This window comes from Thalassophryne amazonica, chromosome 6 (genome assembly GCF_902500255.1).
Source record: "Thalassophryne amazonica chromosome 6, fThaAma1.1, whole genome shotgun sequence".
NCBI classification, from domain to species: domain Eukaryota; kingdom Metazoa; phylum Chordata; class Actinopteri; order Batrachoidiformes; family Batrachoididae; genus Thalassophryne; species Thalassophryne amazonica.
The window spans coordinates 99,683,475-99,709,005 of NC_047108.1; the positions used below are offsets into that span (position 1 = coordinate 99,683,475).

The 25,531-nt window shown below is 41.0% G+C and overlaps 1 protein-coding gene across 8 annotated transcripts in view; it reads left to right on the forward strand.

The window, feature by feature from the left end:
• Window positions 1–25,531, forward strand: part of camta1a (calmodulin binding transcription activator 1a) — a 919,840-nt gene that overhangs the window by 102,731 nt on the left and 791,578 nt on the right. The gene's annotated exons all lie outside the window — the stretch shown is intronic.

Sequence of the window (25,531 nt, forward strand, 5' to 3'; positions counted from 1 at the left end):
TCATCTTATTGAGCTAAGAGAGAATTACACCTGGATTAATCACTCATTAAACTGAAGTAATTGGCGTATGCAGCTGTAATACAATGACCCATATTCATAAAAGATATTGGGACCTCTATGTTCTTTTAATGTTAATCTATCTGTTTGATTGTCTGCATTATCTGTCTGTCTGTCACTTTGTCTGTTTATTTTACCACAAGTAAAAAGTACTATACTTTTTAACGACTCAACACATTGCTTGGCATGTTGTAATGAATTGGTATTGCCTGAAGGTTATGGACAGATTATGTCCATCTGTCTTTGATTCTTATCCCCCTAGCTAAATGATTATTGTCGGAATTAAAATGAGGAAATAGGGGTTGAGTGAATGAGAGGCTTCAGAAGAGATGAGGGGTTGGGGACGTCATGGTTAAGCTGAGCTATAGGCTGGTCCTCGAGGACAGTTAAACCTACAGTCCGAACCAATCTTAGACGAAGGGTGGAAATTAATCCCCCATCCTCAGGCAGGTGTATCACAAAGGCTAAACATATACATAGGAAGCGCGAGGAGGGAAGAAAGTTGGGATAATTGAAGTCTGCTAAGAAATGAATGTGTGCAGCCTTAGGGTGAGTCTGCTGCTTTGTGGTTTTACTTCTTTAATGTTATCAAGGTAAAAGAGTTGGAGGTTTCATTGCTGAACCTTTTTAACACTGTTTATTGCTACCCAACCTGGGAATTTGAGAGTATAGAGGTGGAGTCTGAACAGCATTTTAAAGGCGCCCCAGTCAGAAATTAGTAATTGGTAAGCCTAATGCCACTGGCACTACATGCTAAGCTATCAGATACATAAACCTTGTGTTTGATAGTATTTATTTATTTATTTGAAATGAAATTACCGTATTGATCCATCGTAACTGCTTTGATTGAGGGAGTGGGAAAAGCTTTCTACATACATGGCAAGAATGCCGGCGTTAGCTGACCCAGAGAGAGGGAGGATATGTGATCATTTTCTGTTCCACCAGCCTTAATCATTCATGACACCGCCTGTTGTCTCCACAAGGTGTCTTTGTCTTTGGCTGTTTTGCTGCTGAGGGAAATCAGGAGAGTCAAAGTCAAATTGAATCCAGAAAGGAGGATTTTAAACGGAAAGATAAAGGGGCAGATATGCCTTAATCATCATTTGCTCTTGATTAGAAAATCAATGGCCTTTGATGCCAGAGTGCATGTCTGCCTTTGGAGTTAAGAGTGTGACAATGACAATGTGGACTGGAAAATTGGCCTTTTAAGCAGCTGCTATCTCTTTGTTGTTTGGAGCCCTATTCTTTAATGCAGTGAAAAGTCTCTTCTATCACATAATGTCTGCCTGTCAAAGAAATTACTTTTCCTCTCGCTCCTGTGCAAAAACTTTGTTAAAGAAATCCTTCCAAGCTTAGAAGGCACAGGGAATTTCTTAGTTGGTAGAGCTAACTTTCACAGCAGTTGCTTGATTCATGTAACAGATGAGAAATTAAGTTGTCACTCAGTTCTCTGTGACAGTTTTGAGATATACCAAATAGAGAAAATGTTTGATGTCTTCTCAGGTTTAGCTGTCAATAGTATTTAAAGGCAGTGTCCCAAGTTAAAAGGTTGCTAGACTATTGCAGTACAATATTTCTGTACATATGCAAGGTGTAAGTTAAGTTTTTTTTATTATTGTATTATTAATATACTGTAATTCTGAAAAAATTGCATCAGGAGTTAACATATGCTATGCTATATGCTATTTTTTTTTTTTTTTTTTCATATACCTTCTGACATCTGAAGCAGGAAGGTTTACTGATTTCATTTACTCACCTTTGCAGCTTCCTTGAGAGCAGCTGTTAAAGAAGTTGACCAAACATCTGTTATAAATGGGCTCTGCATATTATATATGGAGTTCATTTCCTCTGTGACAGAAGATGAAGATGCCCCACAATGTCTCCTCTGTATAATGTAGATGATGACTTTTTAAGCTCAGTGTAACGGACATCTTTCCTTCCTTCCCTCCTTCTTTGTGCTCTCGCGTTTGCCTTTGTGCCATGCTGTTGTACATGCTGTGTTTTTACCAGCTCTGCATATCGATCCAGCTTTATCACCACTGCCTGCCGTTGCAATAGGGCTGCAGGAATATGGATGAGGTCTAGTTGTAAGGGATGCACAAATGATTAATATGCTGCGTGTGAGGATATGATAAAAATTCACATTTTTATGCCTTATAAGAACAGTGATCTCTGTGTGAAGAATATCTGTAATTGTAACTGAAGGATGTTTTCCAGAACTGGTGATAGCGAAGAGTGTGTGTGTGTGTGTGTGTGTGTGTGTACACTTGCATATGTGTAAACCTACAAATACGGATCATGTTGATGTATTCATTATGTAGTACATTAATTACACTGTATTTTGCCCAATATAACACAACCCCAAATGTAAGATGATCTCCCTTTTTTAAGGCATATTTCTGAGGACCAATTTTTTTTTTTGGAACATCCTTTAATATCAAAACAATGCTCGTAAAAGCATGTTGACAAAGGCGGAAATAAAACTGTCTAAATTACATAGAGCAGTCGTACAGAAAACGACTGATGCAATAAACAGTCCAAACTGGCCTAGACTTGTATGTGTGTATGGCATTGTGACAAAACATCAGCTGCATCCAAATGTTGCTCTCTCTCTCTTTCTCCATAAATATATACAGTGAGGAAAATAAGTATTTGAACACCCTGTGGTTTTGCAAGTTCTCCCACTTAGAAATCATGGAGGGGTCTGAAATTTTCATCTTAGGTGCATGTCCACTGTGAGGGACTTAATCTAAAAAAAAAAAAAATTCTGGAAATCACAATGTATGTTGCTGCTGCAAATAAGTATTTGAACACCAACCAACCAGCAAGAATTCTGGCTCTCACAAACCTGTTAATTTTTCTTTAAGAAGCCCTCTTATTCTGCACTCTTTACCTGTATTAATTGCACCTGTTTGAACTTGTTACCTGTATAAAAGACACCTGTTCACACACTCAATCAATCACACTCCAACCTGTCCACCATAGCCAAGACCAAAGAGCTGTCTAAAGACACCAGGGACAAAACTGTAGACCTGCACAAGGCTGGGATGGACTACAGGACAACAGGCAAGCAGCTTGGTAGAAGACAACAACTGTTATGATTATTTATTAGAAAATGGGAGAAACACAAGATGACTGTCAATCTCCCTCGGTCTGGGATTCCATGCAAGAGCTCACTTTGTGGGGTAAGGATGATTCTGAGAAAGCTCAGAACTACACAGGAGGACCTGGTCAATGACCTGAAGAGAGCTGGGACCACAGTCACAAAGATTGCACTAGTAACACATGATGCTGTTATGGTTTAAAATCCTGCAGGGCAGCAAGGTCCCCCTGCTCAAGCCAGCACATGTCCAGGCCCGTTTGAAGTTCACCAGTGACCATCTGGATGATCCAGAGGAGGCATGGGAGAAGGTCATGTGGTCAGATGAGACCAGAATAGAGCTTTTTGGAATCTACTCCACTTACCATGTTTAGAGGATGAGAACAACCCCAAGAAAACCATCCCAACCGTGAAGCATGGGGGTGGAAACATCATACTCTGGGGGTGCGCTTCTGCAAATTGGAGAGGATGACTCCACTGTATTGAAGGGAGGATGGATGGCGTCATGCATTGCGAGATTTTGGCAAACAACCTCCTTCCCTCAGTAAGACCATTGAAGATGGGTCATGGCTGGGTCTTCCAGCATGACAATGACCCCAAACATACAGCCAGGGCAACTAAGGAGGGGCTCCTTAAGAAGCATTTCAAGGTCCTGGAGTGGCCTGGCCAGTCTCCAGACCTGAACTCAATAGAAAATCTTTGGAGGGAGCTGAAACTCCAAACCTGAAAGATCTAGAGAAGATCTGTATGGAGGAGTGGACCAAAATCACTGCTGCAGTGTGTGCAAACCTGGTGAAAAACTACAGGAAACATTTGACCTCTGTAATTGCAAACAAAGGCTACTGTACCAGATATTATCATTGATTTTCACAGGTGTTGAAATACTTATTTGCAGCAGTAACATACACATAAATTATTAAAAAAATCATACATTGTGATTTCCGGATTTTTTTTTTATTATGTCTCTCACAGTGGACATGCACCTAAGATGAAATTTTCAGACCCCTCCAGGGTGTTCAAATACTTATTTTCCTCACTGTATATACTGTGTGTGTGTGTGTGTGTGTGTATATATATATATATATATATATATATATATATATATATATATATATATATATAATATAGTCTTTAAATACACCTTGCAGTTAAAGTTTACATGTTATACTCAGGGGCACCCACTGAACTAAGCGTGCCGAGCAGATACTTTTAATGATTTTGACAAAGGAAATTTTTATTCACTGATAGTGCTCATATTGTATTTTAATACAACAATTAAGTATTTTATTTTAAAAATATTATGTAAAACATTGGGCACTGTGTTTTTTAAAAGCAAATTAGCATGTTTTTCTTTTCTTTTTTCTGACAAAATAATCCATTCTGTGGCTTAAAAACTGTATCCGATCTGAACCACGGCTTTTGTGATCTGTCACACCCCTAACGTATGCATTGGTTCCACTTCGTGGAACAGTGTCTGAGACTTTGAAGTTGTCAGAAAAATTAAAACAGAAACATGTTAATTACAAAATTTTGTTGCATGGTGATAGAGTAGAAAACATCACAGGCAACACCTGCTCTCAGCTTGTGCATATTTGGTGTTTCAGTTTAGTTGGAGTACACCGTTTAAGTTAAAATGAAAACAGTGGTGGGAATGATTCTGCAAGATAGCAGAAGTCCCCACCATCACTAATATGCCCTTGGCTGCTGCATTATGGCTCTGTGACATGCATCTCTAAGGGCCCCTTCACACATAACATGATTGAAGCCAAGTAGCGCACAAAGGAGGACTTGCATGCCATTCGTGAAAAATCGGAGCTGCCCCAAATGCCTCGTACACCTGTCGCAACAACCATTCCTGCACACAAGCGGCTGAAAGACAGCGAATGCCCTGCACGTGCTCATTCGATCCCCCTCTTGGCAGGTCAAATTCCAGTTGTCACACACGAACATCTAACACTGCTCGCTGCGACACCGGCCAGCGTCTGAGTGCATGGCACGGTGGGAATGATGAATGATGTCACTTCCACGTAAATTGAAGTTTACATGACAGACGGAAACAGTGGAAATTAAATAAAACAAATAAGGGCGAAAGTGTTAACTCATTCTTGTGTGATCACTTTGCTCATACGCTTAGCTGTGGGCATACGGCGCATGTCAGCTGACCGCCGACTGACAGTTATACGTGACGTGCACACAAGGTGTTACATTACAACACAGACATCAGACCGATGCAGGACAACCACATAATAATACATACATAAAATTAAAATCACAGAACAAAGCAACAGAGACTGAGACTTTTTGTTCTATGAGCTGCCAAGGTCCGCTGAAAGAGGTGGGCGTGTCCCCCTGCAACGTGCAGCTGTTCAGATATCTGTGCTCGCAAGTCATAGCTGGATACGACCCCACATAACTGTACTGTGAAGCGCAGACGTTGGCATTCTGTCCTCACGTCGGAATAAATTAAAACATACCGCTGTAGCTGACTGGTGCGTCAGTGCATCGCTACCTGGTGAATATCGTGCCATGCAGGAATACACCCCACGGGACACCCCGCCGAGAGGTGCGTCACTGTGGGATTTCCCCACATTTTAATAATAGGAGGCTGCAGTCTCATTTAGGGGCGAGCGCTAATGGGGTAAAATATGACGTAATTTCTCTACTTCCGGGGGACCAACCACGGCATTTTCAATGGGTTTTTAGGCAAATTACACACACACACAAAGTGAAAATACAGAGAAAATGTGACGATGTGGTGGGAAAGTGGACATGTGTTGCGGTTTGTTAATGATCAAAGGTGTCGAAACGGTTTTGTAGGCGAGAGAACGGAGCTACTCTGATTAGCCATGAAGACTAACTTGCCGATACGTCTCCCACTCGCTTTGTCTTTTCTTCTCCACTGGGAACCGAAAAAAAAACCTTTTAGTGATTGCTTTGGTGATTGCAGCGGAAAACAAAACAGTACGCCATTTATCCGTGTGAAGTTATGCTGTGTATATATTAAATGGAGGACCCCGTAAGTGGTCAAGTCCCGTGATATCACGGAGGGTTCAAACGAGACTGCGGCTTCCTTCAGGTAATTTATGTAAGACATAAAAGGGAGGACAGTAATCTATATCATTTCATTACTAGGCAGAGGCTAACTCCGTATTTTATAACAGGAATTAAGTATTGTAAATTGTGGTGTTTTATTAGTTTTTTGCTCTGCTGCTGTGTGGGTGACTTCCCACGTACTCGCACTGTGTTTGTGCGTGCGAACATGAGCGTGCACAATACCGTTGCTGCAGTATCGTGCACGCCTGTCTGACCATGCTCCCCTCCCGACAGCAGGTGAAATGTTTCGAGGTTCCCCATTTCATTTTTGGTTCGCAAATGTTCTTCCGGTTTCTGCGTCTTTCGTGTTGTGTGTGAAGGGGCCCTTAACATGGTCCAGCGAGATGGCACGACAGTGCTGAGGACCCCAGCAACTCCAGATGGCCATGGCGATGCCCATGTATTACCTGGCTGCAGCTAGTTTGGGTTGCCACACATGACTCAAGGTGGTTCCATAGTGTTGTGGATGCAGTGATGTGTGGTATCAGCACATGATCTGACCTAACCTCACATGATGATCATCTTTTATTTTTCATCAATTCAGAATTCTTTTCAAAAGTAAACCTTTATACTCGAGTCACAGCTGCATTATGAATGACTAGTGAAGGGTCTATGATTATAGCTGATATTTGGCTGAGCTGCACAGGTAATTCTTCTGCAGAATTGTCCTTGACGTTCCTCTGTTAGTTTTGCAATGAATAAAAAGCCTCATTTTAAAAGAATTATGTAGTCATAACAACCATTCCAGGTACTGTGTATTGTGTCAGCTGCAGTTGTTGAAAATGAAGTGGCTTATTCACGCTAGGGAATGGCCACATCAGTCAAACAGTAGTGATCTATATTTCATTTTACCCTACAATAGCCCTGTTTCCTGTTGGCTATTTTAGATCTGATTCGTGATTGAACATTAAAGAACGCTCAACCAACCCCATGCGTCCGTCTCAAGTGTCTCCACTGACAAATGACACCAGACCATGTGACACCATAAACGTATGTGTGTACATGCAGTGATCATGAGACATTATTTGCCACAATCATGTTCTGTTTGTGAATGGTATGGTAAAGGTGACTGGGTGGGGGTAGAATTTGGCTATGCGTGGCAGCAATATTGCCCATGTAAAGAATAAATAAGCCAGTAATTACTGTAATAAGTGGACATTAAATATTTAAGTTCTTAGTTTTTACGTCATTGCAAGATTTCTTGGATTTCCCATTTAAAGCAGCCAACATATAACTGGCCATGGATGAATACAGACTTCTTCAAGTTCAGCCCAACAATTTTGAGGCTTTGTTTATCTAAAACCTAAATTGAACTTGTTTATGTGCAGATTCTGTCGGTGTGCTTAATTTTTATTCGTACGCCCTGGAGTTCCAGAGTTATGTGTTTTTCTTTGGTGGGGGTATACGATCTGTGAGTGCTGTCATTTTATGTGTAGCCTAAAACCATTGCACTGATGTGCTGATTCTCTGTGCTTAAATTTTTTTTAAATGCCCATTAGTGTCCAACCTATAAACATTTCAGCCAACCAAATAAGAAACACTTGCTTTTATTCATATATATATATATATATATATATATATATATATATATATGAAGATTTTTGCAACATTTCCCAGTCCTACCTCACACACAAAGCTGCCAGTCTGGTTAAGGGATTAAATCCGGGACGCACTGTTGACAAGGCCACGTCACTGTCTCTCCTTGCTCACTCGCTCTCTGCCTTCATATGAATAAATTGTTTTGTGTTTAACTCTTGAATAATGAAGTTGATCTTGTGAGTGGTAGCAGATTTATAATACTCATCCACATGAAATGACCGTATGAAACTGATAGAAGTAGCAGAAAAATTGGAAACACTGAATGCACAGTAAAAATCATATTGTCCTACTAGAATAGAAAGTGTCCAATAAATGGTGCTCCTGTTAAAGGTACAATTCCTGCCTGCATTAATGTAATGCAAGTCGTCACATTGAATTTTAAACAGGCTTTGCGTTATGCTCTCACTGTGTTTCTAAGCCTTCCTTGGCTTTGGTGTTTAATATGAGTACTTCTGTTACCAGAGATAAGGTAGTTTTGACCGTGACAAGGCCTTGTCTTGCTTTGCCATGATGCTTCTTTTGCTGCTAGTGCCTGTTGGCTCCCAGGGCCAAAAACAATTCGCAGTAAATTGCGCTACCACCTCTTCAGGTTGATATGCTGCCTGCGAACGTGATGTGATTGGGTATCGATTCACACCACGACATAAAAATTGCCTGCCTCGTGGCTTCAAACACCAGTAGTGACAGCTTCAGTACAGGACAGGAGGAGGGTCATGACACTGAAAGGATACCTCCTCTCTGCTTTCTGATCTTCACCCTCTCCTCATCCCAAAGGGAGGAAAGGATTAAGTTAAATCATAGACACCCCAGTTCCTCATTGCTTTAGATGAACCCATCACAGCTACATATACAGCAATCTGACACGCCCCAGAAGCTAGGCCCATTTTGTAGGCATTTTGCAATCCCTTTACATAAACGAAAAAAAATAAAACATGTAAACATCTTCTTTTCATTAAAGTGCTGGTGATATTTGCACACGGGCAGTTTTTTAATCTGTTGAAGTTTTAACATTTGTGACACTGAACACAGATAGGATGGCTTTTCTGCAGGCTTTTCAGTGAAAGTAGTGGTGACACAGCACTGTCACTCTACATTCAGTATGATTAAAACATGCGCTGCTTCCTGTATGAAGATGAATAATACAAGAGAAACTGCTTGTGTAGTGAATAAATGGCAGATAATCCCACCACAATTAACTCTCCTACATGCAGTATGCAAGACAGTCATGCTCCATAAAACAAGATGTCCAGCTCAGGTGAATCCATAGGAGCCTCACAGTGATGCTTTAGCGTTGTTGTGATTTCAGACTAATTAAAATAGTTTTGTGTAATGTGTTTTACTGTGCTGTATTGTTTGATTAGGAGGCCTAATTTTTTTTTTTTTTTTAGGAATTATTGAGAAACACGTCATTCTTTCTTAAATTCTATATTTCTAATATCCATCCATCCATCCATTTTCTTCCTCTTTATCCGGAGTCGGGTCGTGGGGGCAGCAGCTCAGGCAAAGCCGCCCAGACCTCCCGATCCACACACACCTCCCCCAGCTCCTCCGGGGGAACCCCAAGGCGTTCCCAAGCCAGCCGAGAGATGTAATCCTTCCAGCGTGTCCTGGGTCTTCCCCGGGGCCTCCTCCCAATGGGACGTGCCCGGAACACCTCTCCAGCGAGGCGTCCAGGGGGCATCTGGAAAAGATGCCCGAGCCACCTCAACTGACTCCTTTCGACGTGGAGGAGCAGCGGCTCGACTCCGAGCTCCTCCCGAGTGACCGAGCTCCTCACCCTATCTCTAAGGGAGCACCCAGCCACCCTGCGGAGGAAACTCATCTCAGCCGCTTGTACTCGTGATCTCATTCTTTCGGTCATGAGCCAAATCTCATGACCATCTCACGCTCCATCCGTCCCTCACTCGTAAACAAGACCCCGAGATACTTAAACTCATCCACTTGAGGCAAGGACACTCCACCGACCTGAAGAGGGCAAAGCACCTTTTTCCGGTCGAGAACCATGGCCTCGGATTTGGAGGTGCTGATTTTCATCCCGGACGCCTCACACTCGGCTGCAAACCGCCCCAGTGCACGCTGAAGGTCCTGATTTGACGAAGCCAACAGAACCACATCGTCCGCAAACAGCAGAGACAAGATTCTGTGGTTCCCAAACCAGACCCCAATACACCCTGGCTGCGCCTAGAAATTCTGTCCATAAAAATAATGAACAAAACCGGTGACAAAGGGCAGCCCTGACGGAGGCCAGCGTGCACTGGAAACAGGTTTGACTTACTACCGGCAATGCGAACCAAGCTCCTGCTGCGGTCGTACAGGGACCGGATAGCCCTTAGCAAAGGACCCCGGACCCCGTACTCCCGGAGCACTCCCCACAGGGTGCCCCGAGGGACACGGTCGAACGCCTTCTCCAGATCCACAAAACACATGTGGACTGGTTGGGCGAACTCCCATGAACCCTCGAGCACCCGATGGAGCGTGTAGAGCTGGTCCAGTGTGCTGCGACCAGGATGAAAACCACACTGCTCCTCCTGAATCCGAGGTTTGACCATTGGTCGAATTCTCCTCTCCAGTACTCTGGAATAGACCTTACCGGGGAGGCTGAGGAGTGTGATCCCCTATAGTTGGAACACACCCTCCGGTCCCCCTTCTTAAACAGAGGGACCACCACCCCGGTCTGCCAATCCAGAGGCACTGTCCCCGATCGCCACGCGATGTTGCAGAGGCGTGTCAGCCAAGACAGTCCCACAACATCCAGAGACTTAAGGTACTGAGGACGGATTTCATCCACCCCAGGAGCCTTGCCTCCGAGGAGCTTTCTAACCACCTCAGTGACTTCTGCCTGGGTAATGGATGAGTCCGCCTCTGGGTCCCCAGTCTCTGCTTCCTCTTCGGAAGATGTGACAGTGGGATTGAGGAGATCCTCGAAGTACTCCTTCCACCGCCCAACAACATCCCCAGTCAGGGTCAACAGCTCCCCACCCACACCGTAAACAGTGCCGGTGGAGAGCTGCTTCCACCTCCTGAGGCGTCGGACGGTTTGCCAGAATCTCTTCGAGGCCGACCGATAGTCCTCCTCCATAGCCTCCCCGAACTCCTCCCAGACCCGAGTTTTTGCCTCTGCGACCACACGGGCTGCGGCACGCTTGGCCTGCCGGTACCTGTCAGCTGCCTCTGGGGTCCCACCTACCAACAAAGATAAGTAGGACTTCTTCATCAGCTTGACGGCATCCCTCATTTCCGGTGTCCACCACCAGGTTCGGGGATTGCTGCCGTGACAGGCACCAGAGACCTTGCGACCACAGCTACGAGCGGCCGCATCAACAATGGAGGTGGAGAACATGGTCCACTCGGACTCCATGTCTCCAACCTCCCCCGGGATCTGGGAGAAGCTCTCCCGGAGGTGGGAGTTGAAGACCTCCCTGACAGAGGGTTCCGCCAGTCGTTCCCAGCAGACCCTCACGATACGTTTGGGCCTGCCAGGTCTGACCAGCTTCCTCCCCTCCCAGCAGATCCACCTCACCACCAGGTGGTGATCGGTCGACAGCTCTGCCCCTCTCTTTACCCGAGTGTCCGAGACACGTGGCCGAAGGTCAGATGATACGACTACAAAGTCGATCATCGACCTCCGGCTCAGGGTGTCCTGGTGCCACGTGCACTTATGGACACCCTTGTGCTCAAACATGGTGTTCGTGATGGACAAACTGTGACTAGCACAGAAGTCCAACAACTGAACACCACTCGGGTTCAGATCGGGGAGGCCGTGCTTCCCGATCACCCCCCTCCAGGTCTCACTGTCGCCGCCCACGTGGGCGTTGAAATCCCCCAGGAGAACAATGGAGTCCCCAGTCGGAGCGCTATCTAGTACCCCTCCCAGGGACTCCAGGACTCCAGGAAGATATTTCTAATATTTAGAAAGGAAATATGTTTTCTTGTCGCCATGCAATAAACACTGCTGAATGATGTTCACCCTACCCCAATGTGGTTTCTCTTTCTTTGAATGTTTATTTTAGCTGATTTGAGAAATGCAAGATTACTGCAATTTGACACACAATCCAGGTGTGGAAAAAAAAATCTGCACCAGTTTCCCCAATAATATATCCTGGCTGCAAACAAGAGGAAATATTGGAATTTATGTATGGCTTCTGTTTTTTTGTTCTATAGTTCAATTAAAATGTTAAACTTAGAACCATTAGATAATTACTTAAATAGAAATACCTAGTTCAGAGGACATATTTCTATACAAACTGAAGAATCATCTGAATACTCCTCAAATTTAGACACATAACTTGGGTTTCTTGGATTAAGAGGAGTATTTGAGACAGGGCAAGCTTTGTGAGCTCAACATATACGAGATCTTAGAAAAGTATCGAACCTTTTTATTTTTTTCAAAAACCTGATGGATTTGAATCACGTGTGCTTGCATGAGCAAACCTTGAACCTTTGTGCGCTTGCGTGAACTTTTTCACGCCTGTCGATTGCGTCATTTGCTGGTAAGCAGCCTTTGTGTGAGGACGTGCAGTGCGCTCGGCGGATTTTCATTACAAGGAAAATGGCGGAACGACTGGAGCAGCACAACTGCATCAATTTTGCCATAAACTGGGCGACAGCCAGGTGGAAACCATTCGGCAGATTCAGACGGCTTTCGGTGACGATCCTATGGGCATCACACAGATTAAGGAGTGGTGCAACCAGTTTAAAGACGTCCGCACAACGGTGGAGAGCGCGTCACGCTCCGGTCGGCCATCAACATGCTGAAATGACCAGATCAGGTGGACATCAGCACTTTTTCGGCACATTCCACTGTGACAGAAGATTTGGCCATGAAAAGAGTGGCGGTGAAATTCATGCTGCTGCTGACGGCAGAGCAAAAGCGCCTCCTTGTTGAAGTCTCACAGAACATGTTGTGATATGCCCACCTCTTCCACAATTTCCCGGATAGTCATATGACTGAAAAGTCACCGAAAGCCGTCTGAATCATCTGAATGGTTTCCACCTGGCTGTCGCCCAGTTTCTGGGAAAATTTGATGCGGCGCTGCTCCAGTCGTTCCGTCTTTTTCCTTGTAATGAAAATCCGCAGAGCGCACTGCAGTCAAAATCATTTGTGTGTATTGACCCATTGTCCTGGGCAAAGCATGGTAATTTTGGGGGGAAGAACAAGAAATTACATAGTATTTCAGACCAACATTTGTTTTTTGTTTTTAAGAAAATACCTTGGTTTGGTTTAATCTGCTTTGAAGCCATTTTGAAATACAACCGTTATTTGTAAAAATTCCAGAGACAACAGGAGCAAAGGAGGAAGTTAAGAAAATATAACCAAAACCATATTAGTTTTACTTTTTTCTACTTAAAAATGGATGTGTGGTTTGCCCGCAGTGTTCACGTTCATTCTGAAAGGTGGCCAGTAAATCCAAAGGTGGGCCAGTAAGTTTGAAAAGTTATTGGCCAGTTTTGTTAATCTTAGGCTGAGTTTTGCTCTCTCAAATCCACTTTTCCTTTTACCTTTGTCATGATACACAAGATGACTTCTTACTGGTCCACTGGCCATTAATTTAGGCCAGTTGACTAAAACCCTTCATGTGTACTCCTGTACTGAGAGGTTGTTGTGTAAAAAATGTTGATTATTCCAGTCAAATGTGAGACACTCATATAAAATGAGAAGTTAGCAGCATGCTTGCCTCTAGCATTTTTATGATTTTAATGATCGTGGATTAGTAATAGCCTCTAGGTCATTGGTTCCTTAATGAACCATAGTTAGTTAAACCAGAAAATATTCACATTTAGGAAACTGAAATCTGAGAATTTAGTTATTACAAAAAGACTCAAAAAGATTAATTTATTATCAAAATAGCTCCTTACTTTAACATTCAGTTAGTTGCTTGCAAATTAATGAAAAATTGATTTTGATATTTCTGTGTCAAAACTGATGAATCGTCGGTTTGTCAAATTCCAACTAGATGTCGTCTCAGCAGTCCTGAGCAGTCGGCACCCTGTACACAGAGTGAAGCATTGCTGCTTTTCTTTCATTTTCCAACATTTAGTCAGTTTTCTTCACACACAGCAGAACAAAGCAAGATTTAAAGAAGAGGGTGGGCAGCTGCAGTTGATATATGTGTGTTTTGCTTTATAGGTGGGAAGAATGATGAATGGATGAAGTCCAAACCCACCGTAATGGTACCCTTGTGTACCATGGCAGAGGGAAAAGAGGAAAAGGGTACTTGAGAGAATAAAAGTCAGCCTCTTCAATCAGGACTACCTAAAAGAAGTCTTGACAATATATCCTTGTTGTGCTTTTATGATAAGCCTTATGCCAGGGGATAGGGGTGTGAGTCCATAAGGAGTAAGGGGTGGTGGGGAGCGCCTGTGTGTATGGGGCAGGCATTATCAAATAAGGCGTGAGTGAGTCATTTTTCTATTGTAGAACTGAAGCAATAGAAATGTTTAGCTGACCACCAGTATATAAAAAAGGCTGCTATAAGTGAGAAGCACTGAGGAGACTGTATTCGTGGAAGAACCTTTGAAATCCAGCAACATATTTGAAATGTTTCATTTGATACCTCCACCAAGGAGGTAATGCTTTAATTATTGCTTGTCTGTCTGTTAACAGAATGATCTAAAAACTACTTAGTAAGTCCCTTCTGCTGCCTCCTTGTTTGCACTCGGGGTCACCACAGCAAATCCAAGGTGGATCTGCATGTTGAATTGGCACAGGTTTTACCCTGGATGCCCTTCCTGATGCAACTCCACATTACATGGAGCAATGTGCCAGGGGTGGGATTTGAACCTGGAGCCTTCTGAACTGAAATGAAGCACATTAACTACTTAAATTGGTTTTGGGCCAAGGAAGAAATGATTAACTCTTCAAGTTCATTGGATCAATTTTTCCCCAATTTATTTCAATATCTACATTATCTCTTGAGAAGTAATGTAGGTATTAGTACTTTAAATATACCTAAATCAAACACTTTGTAAAAATCAACAAGCAACAAAGAAGCCCTGTAGAAATTCATGTTTGCATTCAATGAGTACCTGCAGGGGAAATGGTTGACTTGTGCATAAAACCAGACTCCTTTGGTCCCTGAACAGCAAATAGCTGCTACATTATTTCTCAAGAGATAATTTAGATATTAGTACTCTATTTAGGTCTGACTTTGTTGTTGTCGTTGTTGTGTTCAAAAAGACCTATGCGTTATCTATTGGGAAATTCACAAAAATGTTGACGAATGCTCTATCTTGCAATGTTAGGGATGGGGGGTTCCACCCCTTTAATTTGATCCTCTCCAAAAGCTATGGGTTATTCCTCGGTCCATACCCCATCCTTCCACTAGGTTAAAAAATGGTTTAGTTAGTTTGAATAATCTGGCTACCATTTATTTGTGATACAGAGATGTGTGTGAAGTGTTGGTGTGGGTGTATGCTGTGGAGTAGTTCAAACTGTGTTTATATTGTGGGTATATTTCAGTGTCCCAGGCTGTATCTTTTAAGGAAATGGCGTAATGTAGATGACAGTGGGTGTGAGTGTGTATTATATGTGTACATCTACAAGCCTCTTTGTCTGTTTGCGTGTTTACAGTTGTCCTGTCAGGTCATTTGTTGCTGGAGCTATTAATCCCCCCCCCCCTTCAGTCCCCTGCTCCTGTTGTGCACTAATTTACTGATATACTTGGTCTGTCATTAGTCTATATGCCTACACTGCATGTAGCGGAGAAATATTGACATTGTCAAACCGGTGCTCATTGCTTGTGAATGCAAGCCATGATTTTACATATCAGGTGTCAAACGTAGAGGCTACATTCATCACCGTATTCACACCTCAGTGATGTGGCAATTGTCATAGATTGTGAGGAGAGGCTCTTGCAGGAAGGGAACAACCTGAGCTGCAAGAAGCTGGAGCTGACCCAGCCGTTTTGATGCATATGCTGTACAGAAATATTGACCAGCTCTTTAGTCTGTGACTCCCTTAGGTCAGAGTAATTGTCTGTCTGTGTTTCTATTGTTTAAACTAACTGCATTTTGGCAGTCTTCCTCAAATCAACAGTGGAAATGTTGGCAGAACAATGATGGAACATAAGTGGTATCCATACTGATCACTAGAAGGAATTGCAAATCACCTTCTGTTCATGTAACATTGTGTACTTTATGGCTACACATTATATTGAATTTGTACATATGGATTTGTTTTTATTCACAAAAATTAAGCATAACATTGTGAAATAATATGAGGAAATCAGATAAATGTATCTATAGTATATTTAGTTTGCATTTTCTGAAAAGTAGACAAATTAATTAGCACAAACAATAGTATTATTGTACTCAAGATTGGTCTTAGTCTTGAGAGTCTTAAGACCGCTTTTTGAAGGTTTTGTTGCAGATTCAACCATATTTTTACTCGGAATTGTCTCAGCTTAGGACATTGAGGACTTGGGATTTTATTTTTATCTTTAGATTCTTTTTAGATAAAATTACCTCCATATAGGCCACTGAATGTATGACTTTTGATTTAGGTATGTTTTTGTTGCTTACAAAACATACTAACAGGTCAGCCACAATCAGGGTGCATTTTGTAGCAAAGTCTTGTTCCAGGCTTCCAAGCTTTCAGATAAATTAATTTGCGCTATATTGTGTATTGGTTATGTTTTTTTTTTTAAACAAGTTGATCGAAATCCTTTAAATCATTTCACTTTTTGCAGAACCAGAAAATGTCCATTTGGATATATTTTGATATATCATGTAAAAAACTGTATTTGTATGTTAAGATATTCCACTTTGATTTTAAGTAATTAGTATATTGAGTAAAACTTTCAGTGAAATGCATGTTGAATTATCCTTAAAGGGTCGCCCACGTTTCACCTGTCTGTGGCAATTAGATGGTTATTTTAGTGATGTATGAGGGACCGGTTGTCTACCTGAATGGTTGTCACCTAGGACCCAAGGCGGTTCCCTGGTGTTGTGGATGTGGTGAAGTGCAGCACCAGTATATACTTCCAGACGTGGCTTAAACCAGCCATGGTTAATTCATTTTATTAAATGATGTTTATGAAGCGCCTTGAGGCGACTAGTCATGACTTGGCACTATATAAATTAATAAATTTGGATTTGAATTTAGCTTTTTGTTGCTTCAGAAACAGTTAAACGTGTATTTTGTTGTTTTTAAAAAAAGCCAGAAATGTAAAGTTTTTATTAGTGAATACTTGTGTAATGCATGTCTTAAATATGGTTTCAAGGGAAAGACAAGGGTCACCCAAAAAAGCTGATGCTCACTGCAATATTTTTTAATCATGGATTTAAGGTGCAGAAACGTAGTGTTGAGTAAAGATTGATTTCAGCTCCGAGCGTTTGTTTGTTTGTATGCTGCTTTTATGGGAATGTGGATGTTTCATATCACTTGTACTTGTGGAAATGCATATTCTATATTTTATAGTTAATGTGTCACAGAGCGTAGGACGCCTTCCAGGCCTTGGCTTTTTTTTCACCCTGCATTGCTCTGTGTTGTTTCACTCTCAGTGCACTCTGGTCTTGGTCTTGATTTGTCTCAGTGTAGTTGGTCTTGACCACAACCCTGACAAGTAACTAACCAACCTTAAATTGGGAAAATTACCCGTTAGGCCTTAAGAGCTGTTCCAGGGACTAGAGATGGGCAAAACACTGAATGGCTCAAATTCATGGGGTGCACCATGTTTTAATGAGTTTTTTTTTTTTTTATGAAATTCTCAGGGTCGTGAAAATAAAACGTGGATAGACACTAATTCAGGAGACTGCACTTAATATGCTGGTTAACAGCTGTTGGCAATGTTTGGGTTATTTTTTCCTCCATCTTCAAACAGTCAAAATACAGCAATGACACTGAAAACTGTGTGAGCACTCACTGCTTCAGTGCATAATAATTCTTTGGATAAACAGTTTATCTCGTTTTTATAATGTGAATAACAATGCTATCTATCACCACTTGTGCCAAGTGACTGGGTCAGCAGGTTTCCATCACAACAATCAGTAGTCAGTCAACATAATTGATATTTTACTTTTATAATATTTTCAGGGTGGGTTACGGCTCATTTTCAATATTACTGTTAATTTAAAGCTGTACGACCTTTCAGACTTTACAAAACGGACAAAAACCATTATGATGTTGGTTTATTTTTGTAACATGTTGCAAAATTAAAGCTCATTTTAATAAAGAGAATATATTTACCTGGGGGGAAGTTCATAGCAAATATTGTATTTTCCTTCTTATGCTGTTGTACAGATGGATTGCAGGAGGAAGCATGCATGAGGTTTTGAGATTTCCTGTAACCTGACCCACTTGCTTGACGGGTGTTCCTGGGGCATGCATGCTAATATCTCTTAGATGCCTTGTAATTCACTTCACAGGTGTTATCCGGTTTCAAAAACAGCATTTTTAGGTCCAGAAATATTTATTTATGGCTGACTTTTACAAAATTATATTAGAAACTATATTTGATTTATACAGAAATCAGCCTTTTTGGAGCGTTTCCCACCATCTTGGTTACTTTTGTTTGAGCAAGCAGCCAGCTGACTTCATGCTGCCTTTCTTTACTCCGATTGACAGTCACTGTGTCCTTCCCAGCATCCCTCACGCAAATCAGGGGAAGCCCCCACTTGATCTATGATGTCGCTACCAAATGTATGGCATCTAATTGTTTGAATTTCTCCCCTTCAGTAGTAGAAATTCTAGATTCTTTGTAGACATTATGAATTTTGATCAAATTGTCAATATAATAATATGAATCTCTTATTTAAATGCTAATGAACAAAATTATAGTGGGGGCAAAAGAAAATTATTTTTATGACTTAAACCTTAAAAACAAAAACAAACAAAAAAAAAAACCCAAAGGCCATACAGCTTTAATATTTTTTGGACCATTGATGAGTTAGATAATTCTGTCTGTATGATCCAGTGTTTATCCACAATATTAAATCTATGCCAACCCCTGGAGTCCCACTCACTCTAAGTGTACACTGCAGTCCTCAGTGTGCATCTATATATTGAAAGCCAAGTGGCCTCTGTGTGCGTGTATGCGTATGCTTCGATCACAGAGAAACCAGGGAGAGCTGACATTTGCCATTTAGTATGCTTATGTGTTTTAGGTCAAGGAAGAACACCGCCAAAACGGAAAGGTGATAGAACTAATACTTTTGGAGAAATTAGGGATATTGTGTAACAACAATGAACAATGGGACGTTGATAATTAAATTCTGAACTCCCACGCCGTTCCAGCAGGGGGCGGTAAATCATCTATATTTTAAAAGCTAAGTGGCCTCTGTGTACGCCTGTGCATGTGTGTAACTTTCATCACGGGGAAACTAGAGAAAGCTGACGTTTGCCATTTAGTATGCTTATGTCTTTTAGGTCAAGGAAGAACACCGCCAAAACGGAAAGGTGATAGGACTAATACTTTTGGAGAAATTAGGAATATTGTGTAACAACAATGAACAATGGGATGTTAATTAAATTCTGAACTCCCACGCCGTTCCAGCAGGGGGCGGTAAATCATCTATATTTTAAAAGCTAAGTGGCCTCTGTGTACGCCTGTGCATGTGTGTAACTTTCATCACGGGGAAACTAGAGAAAGCTGACGTTTGCCATTTAGTATGCTTATGTGTTTTAGGTCAAGGAAGAACACCGCCAAAACAAAAAGGTGATAGGACTAATACTTTTGGAGAAATTAGGAATATTGTGTAACAACAATGAACAATGGGATGTTGATAATTAAATTCTGAACTCCCACGCCGTTCCAGCAGGGGGCGGTAAATCATCTGTAATTTAAAAGCCAAGTGGCCACTGTGTACGCCTGTGCATGTGTGTAACTTTCATCACGGTGAAACTAGAGAGAGCTGACGTTTGCCGGGTGGTATGTTTATGTATTTTGGTTCAAGGATGAGCCCCGCCAAAACGGAACGTTGATAGGACTAATATTTTTGGAGAAATTACAGATATTTTATTAGAAACTCTATATTGATAGTAAAACCTGTTCGGAATGTATTGGTTCAATTTCTAGATGCAGAATATTACATTGCTGATGCCTTGACAACTTGCATCTAATTTGGAATTAGCATATCTCACTGAAGTGTAGTGTAATTTGCCTTTGATGATTGGTCCATATGTAATAGATGGGGTATTGCCTCAGCTCCCTTCTGCCATCACTTTTACTTCTTCCCTTCCCCTGGCAAGCACACAGAGCCTTTGAAATGTGCTTTGACCATCATTGCAGTGAGAAAGCACAAATATTTTACTGACCTGAAATGAAGGGGATTATGTGCAAAATCTTCTGCAAAAGGCTATCTCGATTCACAGGTGATGCTTTGTTTGCTTTCTTTTTTCTTTTCTTTAGAAGACCAGACTTTGATATAATCAAAAGACATATTCCAAAGGATAAATCTTTGAGCTTTTCTGAAGTTTTGTTGGTGGTGCCGAGTCACTGGAACAGCATGTCTTCTTTCAGAGAATCCATGACATCCCTGTCATCAGCTTCCTTCCCATTTTGCAGCTTTAACCCTTTTAAAGTGTGGCTTTTTCTACAGGGCAGATGCAAACATTAAATTTCCATTTAATTTATTTATATAGTACCACATCTTAACTCACCTCAAACACTAACAGATGAGTCAAGGTCAGACTTGGAAAAATAAAGGGCTGTTTTAATTTCAAAGCCAAGAGTAACAAGGATTCCTTTGTTGTTTTGTGTGTACAATCGGTGGCACAAAACCTTTGCAATAAATTTTGCACAATTCATTGTAATTATAGTACAAACATTTATCTTGTGCACCCAAGACGTTCCAATGTTAATTTTTCTATGGGGAATCGGAAGAATTAATATAGATTGTTTTTGCCAGAAAGAGCCGCATGTTTGGTTGCCAGCAATTAGCAGCTAATACCTGTGAGATCTCCCGTCTGCTCAAACCCGTGATGTTTCCAGTTCCACAATGATCAGACAATTAATGATGTGTGGCGAACACTGGCAGGACTATAGTTTACACCAGGCACTGTGACAGTGGCAGACTATGCTGTACAGCAGCTGTTTCTTGCATTGGTGACACGTAGATGACAATGAGGTTACATTTGCTCTGAATGCTTTGTCTTATTCTTTTTCTGTCACCTTTTGTAGGTATTGTACAGTAAAGCAATGCAGACTATATTGTTTTACCCTTGTGAAGCACCTTAGGATGACTTCTCTTGTGATTTGGTGCTATATAAATAATTTGAATTGATTGAGTTTGTACAAAATAGGATGAGGTTCAGGGTTAAGGAACCATCTAATAAACAGTTGAATCTACATGTGCATTTATGTCCATATATTTGGACTTCGATAAAGCTTCATCATTTTAGTTGTGTGTCACATCACATGAGCTCATAATGCAGATGATTTTACAGGTGATTATTACAACTTTGTTCTACAAAAGTTGGATGCTGTGTAAAATCATTAAAAACTAACTGACATGATTTGGTAATTATTTCAACTGTATTTAATTGAAAATACAACAAAGACAAGGTATGAAATGTTGGCAGATTTTTAGTGTGTGTGTGTTTTTAACATACTCATTTGAAGTTGATGCCAACAACTCATTTAAAAAAAATTTGGCACAGTCGTGTTCACCACTATATTGCCTAATGTTTTCTTTCAAATCACTTTTTAAGTGTTTGGGCACTGAAGACTGTGGTTTCTGGTGTTTAGGAAGTGGAATGTGTCCACATTTGTCCAATAAGCAGGTCTTCGGCTGCACTATTGCTGCATGTTGCACTTGATAATGTTGCACACATTCTTAGCCATCCATTTGTGAGATGTGCAGAATCTGCTTTTGTGTTGTCCTGTTGGAAGATGCAGGAACATCCTACATCAAGATGCAACATGCGTTACTCCAAAATGTGCAGATATTTTTGTGCATTAATGGTACCTTCACAGATGTGTATGCAACAGTGGCTGTGCACACCCATGGGTACTGGCAAAGCTTCCCATACATCACATATGCTGGTGTTTAAACCTGACACATGTACTCCTGTCTATCCTTCCGGTATGAAATATGGGCATATATAGTGATCAGCATGTCCATCCGTCCATCCGTTTTCACTTGTTAGCGAGATATCTCAAGAACCAGTTGACCAATTTCATTCATATTTAGCATAAAGGTATACTTGGGTGATCCCCCAACACTAGTCGATTACAGTGACCTTGGGGCCAATTTCAAGGCCACAGTGAGATATTCAAGATATTGTCATCGTCATTCTTATTAGCACGATATCTCAAGAACCACTTGAACAATTTTATTCAAATTTTGCATAAGGGTGTACTTGGGTGATCCACCGACATCAGTCGATTACGGTGACCTTGGGGGGTAAATCTCAAGGTTACAGCGAGATATTAGAATAGAATAGAAGCTTTATTTGTCATTGTACACATACGAGATTAGCGGTGCCACTTTGCAACTGAGATTGTGAATAAGAAAAGTTAAAAAGAAGCCATCAGTTATGACTCATAAATAACTAACCAGACCAAATGAAAAATGTGAGCATATAAATAAGTGAAGATATGTACAAGCTATTTAAAACAAATAAATATCCATTCTAGATAAAGCACAGAGAAAATTAGATTGCACATATTGCACATATTTATATGAGTATAGCCCATAGGACTTCACTTATTGCACATGGTGGTCAGAGTTATTGCACATGTGTGTTCTGACAGCCCAGGGAAGAAAAACAGTTTGTCATCCTGGAGGTTCGGGTTGTGATCGACCTGTATCTCCTACCCGAGGGGAGCAGGCTGAAAAGCTGATGTGCTTGATGAGAGGGGTCTGAGAGGATGGCTCTGCATCGGTTGAAATATATTTGAGATATTGTCATTGCCACCTTTGTTAGTGCAATATCTCAAGAACCAGTTGACCAGTTTCATTTATATTTAGCATAAGAGTGTACTTTGGTGATCCCTCGACACCAGTTGATTACAGTGACCTTGGGGTCAATTTCACGGTCACTGATTTGTGGGGACTGAGGGGATATCTCCTGATGACTGTTGTTCTTCTTAACACAAAGAAAATTGCATCTATTTTTATCCAAAAACTGTTTTGAGATGTTGACTCGTCAACAGAAACACTATTCCAATGTGTTACTGATCATCTCAGATGTGATGAAGCCCAGAAAGGTTGGCAGAGCATCGAGAGGGTTGCTGTATGACTTGTGTTTTGCAGGGTACAGCATAATCTGACATGGAAACAGCAGTGAATGATAGACACTGACAAAGGTTTCCTGAAGTCCTGAGCCTGAGCCCACGTAGTGACCGTAGTTACAGACACGTGACACTTTTTCACGTAGTGACATCTGAGGGGTCATAACTCACCTGTTAAATGTGTGATTTCCATGCTTGTCTAGATATTTCTTGATCCTTTTAGTGATATGCTCAGCAGTTGAAGGTGAATGACCTGAAATCCATTTGATTCCTGTTGTAGCAACATTGTTTGCAAAGTTGTGGGTTATTTGCAAAGTGATTTACATCCAGTCATCTTTTCACCTACAGGTCCAAGGATTTTTATTTATTTATTTATTTGTTTTTGAGGTTTCATGTTTATTTTAACAGGATTTTCTCACCTGCTAACATGATCTGCATTGCATGATTTTATTTCAGATTGTTGTAATCCTTACCCATATTTTTAAAAATGAGCATACTGTATTTTCTTGCAGGGAGTCTGTTGAGTTATAGGTGTGGTACACTCTGGATAAGCCGCCAGTCTATTACAGGGCAACACATGTAGTCGGCAAACACATTCGCACCTACGGTCAATTTAAAATTGCATGTTCACCTAACCTGCATGTCTTTGGAAGTGGGAAGAAGCCAGAGCACCTGGAGGGAACCTGCACAAATACAGGGGAGAAATGAAAACTCCACACAGAAAAGAACCAGGTGGGAAGCGATCCCAGGACCTTTTTGCTGCGAGGGCACAGTGCTAAACACTAAACCACTGTGCTGTTATTATTACCTCCTCCAACAAAGTTGGGCAGAGGTTATGTTTTCACCCCTGTTTGTTTGTTTGTCTGTTTGTGAACAGCCTGGAACCCACAATTTTTCCTATATTGTTTTTTTTTTTTTCTACAGAGGATTCATATCCAGATAGGCAAGAACTGATTAAATTTTCACTGTCATAGGACAAAGGTCAGAGTCAGGAAGAAAATTGGAAAAATCCCTATCCTCTAACATTAAAGGAATTTTAAAAAATTCATAACTCTGTCAAAAAAGATTGAGTTGCTTTCATAATTTAGAGCGTTATGTGGGATGGTATCCTTTATTGACTGACAAAGTTTGATCTGGCTCTGATCCAGACAGATTTTAAGGCCATTTAAATTTAACATTAAAAACACAATTTAATGTATATTTTACATTATATCTTGATCAAACATGCCCCAATCATTCTCATATTTCAAAGTGAGGTACAGACTGGCACTTGTCATCTGACTAAGATTGATTTGGCTGTGATCTGGATTACAGATTTTGTGGCCATTTAAATTTAACATTGAAAAACCAATTTAATATATCTTTTACATTATATCTTTATCAAACATGCTGCAATCACTGTTATATTTGAAAGCGAGGTGCAGGCTGGTACTCACTATCGCCTGACAAAGTTTGATCTGGATCTGATCTGTATTGTGGATTTTGTGGACATTTGAATTTAATATTGAAAAGCCTGTTTGGTGTACATTTTGCATTATATCTCAATCAAAAGTGCCTCAGTCGCTCTCTTATGGATTTACCTACACCACCAAAATTGGATGGAGGTTCCAGTTTTATGCCTGTTTGTCTATCTTCCAGTTATTAGTCGGAAACCAAGTGCCAAAATCCAATGACAAGTTGTGCATAGCAGAGATAACCAATGTTCTGTGAAAATTATCTGAAAAAGAATTCAGAAACCAAAAAAATTGGAAAAAAAAATTTTGTGTTGAAGGTTTGCGCTCTTATGAGCGCAGTGCTGTAGTTTTTAGTGTTTCTTTGATATCATCAGATAAAAACGTGAGGGTTGAGTTTACATGTTCCTTTGATTTAATTTAAATCAGTCATTAAGAAATGGAAAGAGAATGGTCCGCTTTGGTAAAAGTATCTAGAGCAAGTAATTCCACCCCAAAAAGAGTAAAACACACAAAACATACTCTCATGTTAAAACTAACAGTCTGCACCACAAGCTCATATTCATTATTTGCTTTCAACTTTAATACACTTTGATCAATCCTGAAAATAACAGCTGCCACCTTAAAGACTGTAAAGACTAGAGATTATTTGGTGTTTGGTTTTTAATTGGGCTCCACTTTAAAATTAGCTGTTTAAGTTCATGCTGGCATTTAACTGTACGTGAACAATCATTTCTTTTCAAAATGCCACAACCTTGGTCTTTATTGTAGCCTCTGGTGAGTACCCCAGGCCGCCTGTGGCGAGGCGGCGTACTGACTATGAGGTCATTGCTAGTGAACAAACCCCGCCGACATTGTTGTCAGAGGATTTACTCTGAGACCATTTGTTTAAACTGAAAACACTGAAAAGCAGCAAGTATCTTCCATATTTAGTCTCCGGTGTAAGTTTGAATATTTAAGAGAAAATACAGTTTCTGTGTTTCTCTTCTCTTGGTGTGTTTCTTATTCATTTCACACTAACAGTATCAAATAAATAGATGTGAGGCATTGTGCATAAC